Source organism: Anabrus simplex, chromosome 14 (genome assembly GCF_040414725.1).
Source record: "Anabrus simplex isolate iqAnaSimp1 chromosome 14, ASM4041472v1, whole genome shotgun sequence".
Lineage (NCBI taxonomy): Eukaryota > Metazoa > Arthropoda > Insecta > Orthoptera > Tettigoniidae > Anabrus > Anabrus simplex.
Genome location: NC_090278.1, coordinates 27,717,443 through 27,727,675, shown reverse-complemented (window position 1 = coordinate 27,727,675; position 10,233 = coordinate 27,717,443).

Below are 10,233 nucleotides of genomic sequence, written 5' to 3'. Positions count from 1 at the left end.
CGTACCTTCAGGGGCTGCCCAATGATCTGTTTCAGCAGGATAATGCCCGCCCACACACTGCTCGCATCTCCCAACAGGCTCTACGAGGTGTACAGATGCTTCCGTGGCCAGCGTACTCTCCGGATCTCTCACCAATCGAACACGTGTGGGATCTCATTGGACGCCGTTTGCAAACTCTGCCCCAGCCTCGTACGGACGACCAACTGTGGCAAATGGTTGACAGAGAATGGAGAACCATCCCTCAGGACACCATCCGCACTCTTATTGACTCTGTACCTCGACGTGTTTCTGCGTGCATCGCCGCTCGCGGTGGTCCTACATCCTACTGAGTCGATGCCGTGCGCATTGTGTAACCTGCATATCGGTTTGAAATAAACATCAATTATTCGTCCGTGCCGACTCTGTTTTTCCCCAACTTTCATCCCTTTCGAACCACTCCTCCTTGGTGTTGCATTTGCTCTGTCAGTCAGTGTATGTGTGTGTGCATTTATTAGGTCATACTGAAATAAATTAGAGTAATGAAACAGATGGAGTGTTATTTGTAACAATATAATTAGTCAAAACATGGAAGTTTTCTAGAAAGTCTAAGAGTCTGAGCCCGGGATAATATGATCGGATGATTCAATATGGCCGCAATCTTGGGGTGCTAAAATCACAGCAGCTCTGGAATCTGGAGTGTGAGGTGTTTCAGTGAGTTTTACAAGTGTCGACAAGAAAATCAGTTAATGAGTATTTGTGAAAACTGTAATTGTGAAGAAGTTTTCTTTGCGATATATGGACAATAAATAACTTCAGTATTATTGAGAACCGATTCAAGAATGACCTGTCAGGATTCCGCAAAAACCAAAATCACCAATGTCGAACATCAAGTGGGTTATCGGAAGCGTCTAAAATTCAAGGTGGCCGAGCGTCGCGGTACTGCAGCCCCAGTGGTGGAAAATGATTCGGGACGCATGGATGTGAATACGCTGGTGATAATGAAGTCATGCCGGTGTCCAGCGAAGTTCCCACAACTTTGGGAGGTGCGCATTCACACCAGGCAAATGCTGGGGGTGTAGCTTAATTAAGGCCACGGTCGCTTCCTTCTTACTTCGAGCCCTTTCCGGTCCCATCGTCGCCATAAGACCTATCTGTGTCTGTGCGACGAAGAACAACATGTAAAAAATTATTATTATTATTATTATTATTATTATTACTATTATTATTATTATTATTATTATTATTATTATTATTATTATTATTATTAATATTGTACCGGGCGGTACACCTCCACGCCGCTAATTCAAATATTGCCCCAATTGAAACTTCTCTATTGGAGAAACTTGGAACTTTAACTACTGAACTAATTCCACTGTTAGTCAGAAGATGTCACTGAGTGTTTTTTAATTTGCCTTTTGTTTTTCAACGATTAAGAGGTGGGAACAATCTCTAACAGATGTCTCTACCCAAAACTATGGTAACACACTCTGGTGCAATGGAATGAACTTTCTTGAAGAAATATTGTATTCCTAAGTTTTGTTTTTACTAAATTTTGTTCTGTGGTTTGTGGGTTGGCAATATAAATCCTTTCTTTCCGCCCGTTGTGAATGTAACCAATCAGGAATTTACGTAATTAATTTTCCACCAATAAGGGGTTTCTTCCTCCTCTTGTGTATTAGTTTTTGCTGTTATCCAATAAAATCGAAAGGGTGTGTCTACTCATTCCTGAAAGGTCTCGAATGTTCCACGAGGGTATATAAACTGCTGATTTTCTTGTCTCGGGGTCACTTCAGTAACATCTTTCTTAGTGTGTGAATATGTAGCAGGGGGCGGGAAGCGCCTCTTTCTTCAAGCAGCAGTTCTCCTACAAGGTAATGGCCGGTTAACATCTTCATTTATTGCTAGCTCAGCAGTTTAACTCTCGGGGAGGGTTCGAAACCTTTAGTATGTAACCCACCTTTTTTTCTTTTCTGTCCATGTAAAATCTATAAATTATAAAACTGTAAATTACTGTAAAGCGGGGATAGAGAGTGCTTCACCCTCTCGAACTCCCCTTCATTTTTGAAAAGGAGGTGACTACGTTTTCATAACCGTTCTTCTCTTCTTTAATGTAGTAACGTTTGCTCATACGTGTCACCTCCATAGCTTGGGATTAGCCCCTGTATGATCGGCCTAGCGCCACATAGGTTTTAGACAAAAACTTGGTGTAGGAGTGCAAGTTATCGCCTCCATTCATTTTGTATTTTGGGCCATTTACTTAACCCGTTTTGTTTTCCTTCCTGCGAAGGCCCAGTAGATTGGGTACTAGTTACCAATGTTTCCTTGTGTGCCTTAAGGGCAGATAGAAATGAAGTTTGTTGTAGCCTTTGATAGGCTTGTAAAATTGAGAGCGGGTCTGCTCTTTTTCTTAACATTGTAATTAGGAGCAAGTGCTCCTCGTACTTAGGGGTTTTCTGCCCTTCAGCAATTGTGGTTGTGAGCTGAGTGCTCAGGAATTAAACTTGGGGCTCGAAGCCCAAATCTTGTAATGAACTGTAATTTGTTAATTTGTTGATCTGCTACTTGGTACCTGTTATACTCTGTTAATTGTTGATTTTGAAAAGAAAATATAACCTTTGTTAAAGTTTTAAATTAACTTTAATTTTGTAGTTGAGACCTATTCCAGCCCACACCTTCTTTCACCTCTAACTACCACGGATATCTCCGTAACAATTGGTGGCAGAGCGTGGTTGAATGGGTCTCAATTTATCCCCTTTTGATGGCTAAACGTTGTTTTCGATTCGAACTCTAACAATTTTCTCAGTTGCTGGAATTTTTTTATTTTTCTAAAATTTCTCTGTCATCATGTCCGGCCCTCGCGACGTCCTCCATCCCGGCTATTTGCGCAAGGAGGAATTGATCTATGAATTAACGATTAGGAATGTTCAATCTGGAGGCACGGTTGCGATATACACCAATAAGCTAAAAGATTCCCTTGATTTGCCTGTTACCATCCCGACTTTGGGAGAAAAAGAGATCGGTGACGCTCTCTCCACGATCACTGATAATGCTACTGAGCTAGCATCGGTAGTTAGTTTTTTTGAACGGGGTGATCCATCACCTAATCAACTTAAACGTGTACAAGCTAGATTGTACCATTTTTCCAATAGGGTGAGTGATCTGTTGTCTCTTAAAATGAATGATACTCAAGGGAAGGAGGCTAGTGCCGTCCTAGAAAACCTTTCCGATTTATCCAGTAAGGTTGGCCTACTGTTAACTGGGGCAGTACCTCCCAAAACTGATCAACCCGCTACGGTAAACGTAGGTAGCGAGGAAGAGTCTTCTAAAGGAGAAGCAAATAGGAAAGCTGTTGGAGCTCAACAAACCTCTGCCCCATTAGACAACGAATCTAAGCGTCGTACCTCGCTGAATAATGCACCTTCTGAACCAGCTTCTCCGCCACTTAGGCCTCTACCTTCTATGTCACCTGGCTTCAGCAGTTTGCCCCATCCGTTAGCAATGCTGCTCAAGGGTATTTATAAGTTTTCTGTCAAATCCACCAGTGATGTTATTGCCTTCCTAAGATTTTTTTTTTTTTGAGTTTCAGGATCATGCTCTTGTGTTTTCTCTTTCTCCATGTCAAATTTTTCAGATTATTTATCCTTATTTCGTTGGTGTTCTCTCAGACAAGATAGTTAGGGCAATTGCTGAACAATCATCCATAGAAGACGTCCATGCCCATCTGTTAGCAAATTTTATTCCAGCCCGAGCTAGATCTTCACTAATTCAAAAGTACTACTACCGAGTACAGCGTCTGGATGAGAACCTTGCCGACTTCATCCAAGATACTAAATTCTACACTAGGGTATTTGCTCTACATTTCCCTGAAGATCAAATTGTACAGGTTATTGTGGAAGGTATTTCTCCATCATACCGATCATACTTGTGTTTTACGTCGCGTCCGCAAACTTTCGCCGAGTTAGAGGCTATGGCTGTCTCAGCCGAAGGAGTTAGATATGCCGACACACTACGTGTAGCGAGGGAGCCCCCTCCTTCTTTCAGTAATCCTCGGCCTCCACCTCGCCGACCAGTCACTCCCTGTAAATGTTACGCTTGTGGGTGGCCTGACCATCTTCGGAACAAGTGTCCATTAATTAAATCTAGTGGGATAAGAAATGGAGCAGGGTCATCCCAAGGCTGATTTAAATGCGGCGCGTTTTCACATATTACCAAGAACTGCCCTAATGCTAACAGCACCCCCTCCTGCTCAACTTCGGGTGCAACTTCCACCAACAATCATAAGTGACTAGTGGCTTTGGCTGAGTCGACTAACTCTTCTTTGCGAGGCTCAGCCCCAAGTAAATCTGCCGAAAGCTCATGGAAATTTTGTTACTCTAATTCGTCTTTTGAAGGTCCCAAAGAATGTCTTAGTATCGCGGTGGATACCCCCGCACCTGTTACATTTCTCAAAATTGAATTGAATAATGAGCCTGTAACTGCTCTTTTAGATTCAGGCAGTGTTTGTTCCATTATTTCGGCTGAATGGTATTCCAAATTAAAATCTATTTGTAAACTTCCTGATTTTTGTTCGACTTCGGTTCAATATGTTTCGGCAAATTCCTCTCCGTTAGAAATTTTAGGATTTCTGTATGCCAAAATTCGTATATCTAAATTTACTTGGAAATTTAAACTGTTTGTGGCCAAGCACTTGTCTTGACCCATTATATTGGGAGCTGATTTCATGTCTCACACCGGTCTAGTGCTCGACCTTCAGAGCCAGTCGTGCACTTTCAAATTTGATAGTAACTCCAAAACCCCTTTGTCAAAATGCAGTTCTGTAACATGTTCATCTATTTCGCCTACCCAGGATGAGATGTTGTTAGATCTTAGACATCTACCGGAGGAGCAGGCTGATAGTATTCGTAAGTTGTGTCAGTCGTTTCCAGAGGTGTTCTCTGATACTCTTGGTGTTACTGACCTTATTGAATACAATATTGAGGTTACGGTTTCGATTCCAGTCCGTTTTCCGCCTTATAGGCAGTCTCCTCCTAAAATGAAAGCTTTGAAGGAAATCATAGATCAGATGTTGAAGGATGGTATTATTCGGCCCTCTAAGTCGGCGTATTCTTCGCCTATTTTTCTAGTCCCGAAACCCCAAGGTGGCTTCAGGCCTGTGATTGATTATAGGGCTTTCAATCGGAAGGTGGTGTTACAATCCGTGCCCCTTCCAGACCTTCACTCTTGCAGAGGAATCTAAACACCTGACAGCTTTCGCTACAGATTGGAATTTGTATGAGTACAACCGCGTGCCTTTCGGGCTTCCCACGGGGGCAGCTGTGCTTACGAGACTGCTAGATAGGGTCTTCTCGGACATCAAATTTGAATACTTGTATCATTATCTTTATGATGTCGTCGTGTTTTCTGAGACCTTCGAAGAACATCTTGATCATCTGAAAGAGGTCCTTAATCGTCTTCGTAAGGCAGGGTTAACAGTTAAGTTGTCCAAAGTCGCTTTTGCTAAGCCTTCTATGTCATTTCTAGGGCATATTGTGTCGCCCGATGGTGTCGCTGTAGATCATTCTAGAACACAGGCCATCCGTGATTTCAAACCTCCCAAGGACATCAAAGGTATTGCCAGGTTCATTGGTATGGTGAATTTCTTCAGGAAATTTATTCCAAATTTCGCCAATAGAGCGGCGCCCTTGAACTTACTACGTAGGAAAGGCGTCAAATTTGAGTGGGGACCTTCTCAACAAGCCGCTTTTGAAGATCTCAAATTAGCCCTTTGTAATGCCCCTGTCCTCGCTATGCCCGATTTCTCTAAGAAATTCATCGTCCAAACCGACGCTTCGTCGTCGGCGGTAGCTGCAGTCCTTCTTCAAGAGACGGAACTAGGGAGGCGACCCATCGCCTATGCCTCCAGGACATTATCAGCCCAAGAATCCAAGTATTCCATCTACGAACTTGAAGGTTTAGCAGTTTTGTTTGCGCTAGAAAAGTTCCGCCTCTATCTGGAACATGTCAAGTTCGACTTGGAAACTGATAACCAAGCCTTAAGTTGGGTCTTAGGTAGACCGCGTCGTACTGGTCGTATAGCCCGGTGGGCCATCCGAATTTCTGCCTTCCAATTTGACGTTAGGCATATTAGAGGTATTGAAAATGTTGTGGCAGACGGGCTAAGCCGTATGTTTTCTAATGATGTAGAGACCCATGAACTGGTTGATAGTTCTTCACCTCCCGAGTCCATACTACCTGAGGTCAATGCCATTCTGACTGATGCTCCCATGTTGTTTAGAGATCTTGAAAAATATCAACGTGAAGATCCGACGCTGGCCCCTATCATGGAAACCCTTTCTTCGGGGGAACATGTAGTCCCTTATGTGTTGAGGAACGGTGTTTTATGTTGCCCCTCGGGGCATGATAAGAAGATGAAAGTTGTGGTTCCAGCTGTTCTCATACCTATGATCTTCAAGTATTACCATGAGACCCCACTAGGGGGCATTTAGGCATCTTCAAAACTAGAAAAAAGATCCGAGAAATGGTATGGACGGAGAAATCCGTAAATTAGTAAAAGCTTGTAGATCTTGTTGGCTTAGTAAACCCACCATGTCCACTAAGCAAGGGCTTTTGTCTTCTCATCAAGCGTCGCGCCCTATGGAACGTCTTTACATCGACTACGTAGGACCCTTCCCCCAGTCAAAGGGGAATGGCAACAAGTTCATCCTTGTGTGTGTAGATGGCTTTACAAGATTTTCTTGGTTATTTCCGACGAAGCTGGCTACCGCTCAGTCCACTATTTCTTGTTTAAATTCCATTTTTGCTTCTTTTGGTCCGTGTCAATATATTGTGTCTGATAATACTAAAGCCTTTACCTCTAATCTCTTTCGTAAATTCCGTTTTGATCTATCTATCTCACATGTAAAAAAAAACACCTCTGCTTACTATCCTCAACCATCTCTGGCTGAACGGGTCAATCTTAATCTGAGATCGGCGCTGATTGCCTATCATCACGACGATCATTCCAGGTGGGATACATCCCTGCATTGGTTAGCTTTTGCTTTGAATTCGGCGGTTCATGAATCACATAAATTTACTCCAGCTTCTTTGATGTTCAAGTTTGTTCCCAACACGCCGCTCTGTAACCTTTGGTCTCTTAGTGATGTTCTACCCGAGACAATAGATCCAGATAATATTAGAGATCTTTGGAAGAAGGCCAAGGCCAATCTTAAAATATCTCATGAAAAGGTTAGGGAAAGATATGATCGTGGACGGAGACCCACCAATCTGAAGATTGGCGACCAGGTTATGGTGAAGAATTTTGTTCCCGCGGGCAAGCTTGCCCCCAGATTTCATGGGCCGTGCATCATTTTAGATTTCCTTACCCAGATGACGTTGTTACTAAGCAATCCAGACACCGAGAGGATATTTAGGGTTCACCTGTCGCAGGTGAAACCTGTATAATTTCCGTGCTAACTTTGTCTTTATAATTCTGTAAGAATCCTGAAGGTTATATTTTTAGTTTCATTTTAAGGCCTTCTGCCCCTTATTGTTTTACATTTGGTTGAATCTGCTTTGTATAAATTTTGTGAAACCTTCCCTGAAGTTACTCTGCTGTCCCCTCCATATGGCCATTACCACGCTCCCGTCTCCTGCTAAACCACACCTGTGGCAAAATAATAAAAGTTTCCACGCCGCTGGCCCCTCAGCCTCAACTCCAAGATAGTACCCTAAAACATTATATTGCTACAAAATTCTGCCGCCGAGATCTTACTGTTTCAGTGCCCCCGCAGCCGTGCGGCGCCGTTCCGCCACTGAGGAGGGGTACGGGCCCACTCCACTCCAGCGAGGTCAACCTGTGTACGGCGCGTCGGAGCCCTCCTTCCGGCCAAGGCTGATGTGCGGCGCACCACCCACAAGCTACGTGTGGACTGTAAACAAACGTCGCATCTGCGGCGTGCAGCACGACTATCCCTCTCATAGTTCGGGAGAGCGGTATCTCAGGGTACTTAAGGGGTCCGAGCGGCCTCCTCTGGACACAGGCAGCGGCGGCGGGTCTTGTCGTCAAAATTAAGCGACAGATAATGTTCTTCTTCAGCTACATGGACACTCTATTTCTGCAATTAATACGGCTTTGCTTCGAATCAACCATTGGTGGACTTAGAAAAAAAAATTCTCTTTCAAGAATTTAAGTTTTTTTTAATTCAACTACTACAAAACATAGAGACCTTTCATCAAAAGTTACTACAAAGAAATTCTAAAACTGGATCCCACCTATATCAAACAACTTCTGAGACCTCCAACTACTGAAAAGTTACATGTTTCTCTTCTAAATTTTTCTACTCTTCAAAAAAAACTTGGACTTTGTTTTAAAACAAAATTTTGTTTTCTTCGGTGTCACCCCTTGGAAGGACTTTTGGGGGGGAGGTCTATACCGGACGGTACACCTCCACGCCGCTAATTCAAATATTGCGCCAATTGAAACTTCTCTATTGGAGAAACTTGGAACTTTAACTACTGGACTAATTCCACTGTTATTCAGAAGATGTCACTGAGTGGTTTTTATTTATTTGCTTTTTATTTTTCAACGATTAAGAGGTGGGAACAATCTCTAACAGATGTCTCTACCCAAAATTATGGTAACATACTCTGGTGCAATGGAATGAACTTTCTTGAAGAAATATTGCATTCCTAAGTTTTGTTTTTACTAAATTTTGTTCTGTGGTTTGTGGGTTGGCAATATAAATCCTTTCTTTCCGCCCGTTGTGAATGTAACCAATCAGGAATTTACGTAATTAATTTTCCACCAATAAGGGGTTTCTTCCTCGTCTTGTGTATTCGTTTTTGCTGTTATCCAATAAAATCGAAAGGGTGTGTCTACTCATTCCTGAAAGGTCTCGAATGTTCCACGAGGGTATATAAACTGCTGATTTTCTTGTCTCGGGGCCACTTCAGTAACATCTTTCTTAGTGTGTGAATATGTAGCAGGGGCGGGAAGCGCCTCTTTCTTCAAGCAGCAGTTCTCCTACAAGGTAATGGCCGGTTAACATCTTCATTTATTGCTAGCTCAGCAGTTTAACTCTCGGGGAGGGTTCGAAACCTTTAGTATGTAACCTACCTTTTTTTCTTTTCTGTCCATGTAAAATCTATAAATTATAAAACTATAAATTACTGTAAAGCGGGGATAGAGAGTGCTTCACCCTCTCGAACTCCCCTTCATTTTTGAAAAGGAGGTGACTACGTTTTCATAACCGTTCTTCTCTTCTTTAATGTAGTAACGTTTGCTCATACGTGTCACCTCCCTAGCTTGGGATTAGCCCCTGTATGATCGGCCTAGCGCCACATAGGTTTTAGACAAAAACTTGGTGTAGGAGTGCAAGTTATCGCCTCCATTCATTTTGTATTTTGGGCCATTTACTTAACCCGTTTTGTTTTCCTTCCTGCGAAGGTCCAGTAGATTGGGTACTAGTTACCCCTGTTTCCTTGTGTGCCTTAAGGGCAGATAGAAATGATGTTTGTTGTAGCCTTTGATAGGCTTGTAAAATTGAGAGCGGGTCTGCTCTTTTTCTTAACGTTGTAATTAGGAGCAAGTGCTCCTCGTACTTAGGGGTTTTCTGCCCTTCAGCAATTGTGGTTGTGAGCTGAGTGCTCAGGAATTAAACTTGGGGCTCGAAGCCCAAATCTTGTAACGAACTGTAATTTGTTAATTTGTTGATCTGCTACTTGGTACCTGTTATACTCTGTTAATTGTTGATTTTGAAAAGAAAATATAACCTTTGTTAAAGTTTTAAATTAACTTTAATTTTGTAGTTGAGACCTATTCCAGCCCGCACCTCCTTTCACCTCTAACTACCACGGATATCTCCGTAACAATTATTATTATTATTATTTTTTCCGGCTCCATGGCTAAATGATTATCGTAATGGCCTTTGTTCCAGAGTATCCCGGGTTCGATTCCCGACCGGGTCGGGGATTTTAACCTTCATTGGTTAATTCCAATGGCTTGGGGGCTGGGTGTTTCTACTGTCCCCTACAGCCCTGCAACTCACACACCACATATAACACGCAGTTAGCTACACATGGCAGATGCCGTCCACCCTAATCGGAGGGTCTGCCTTACAAGGACTGCACCAGGCTAGAATTAGCCACACGAAAATTAAATTAAATCATTATTATTATTATTATTATTATTATTATTATTATTATTATTATTATTATTATTATTATTATTATTATTATTCCGTGCGGGATGTTAGTTTTCACTTCAAAATTCCCATA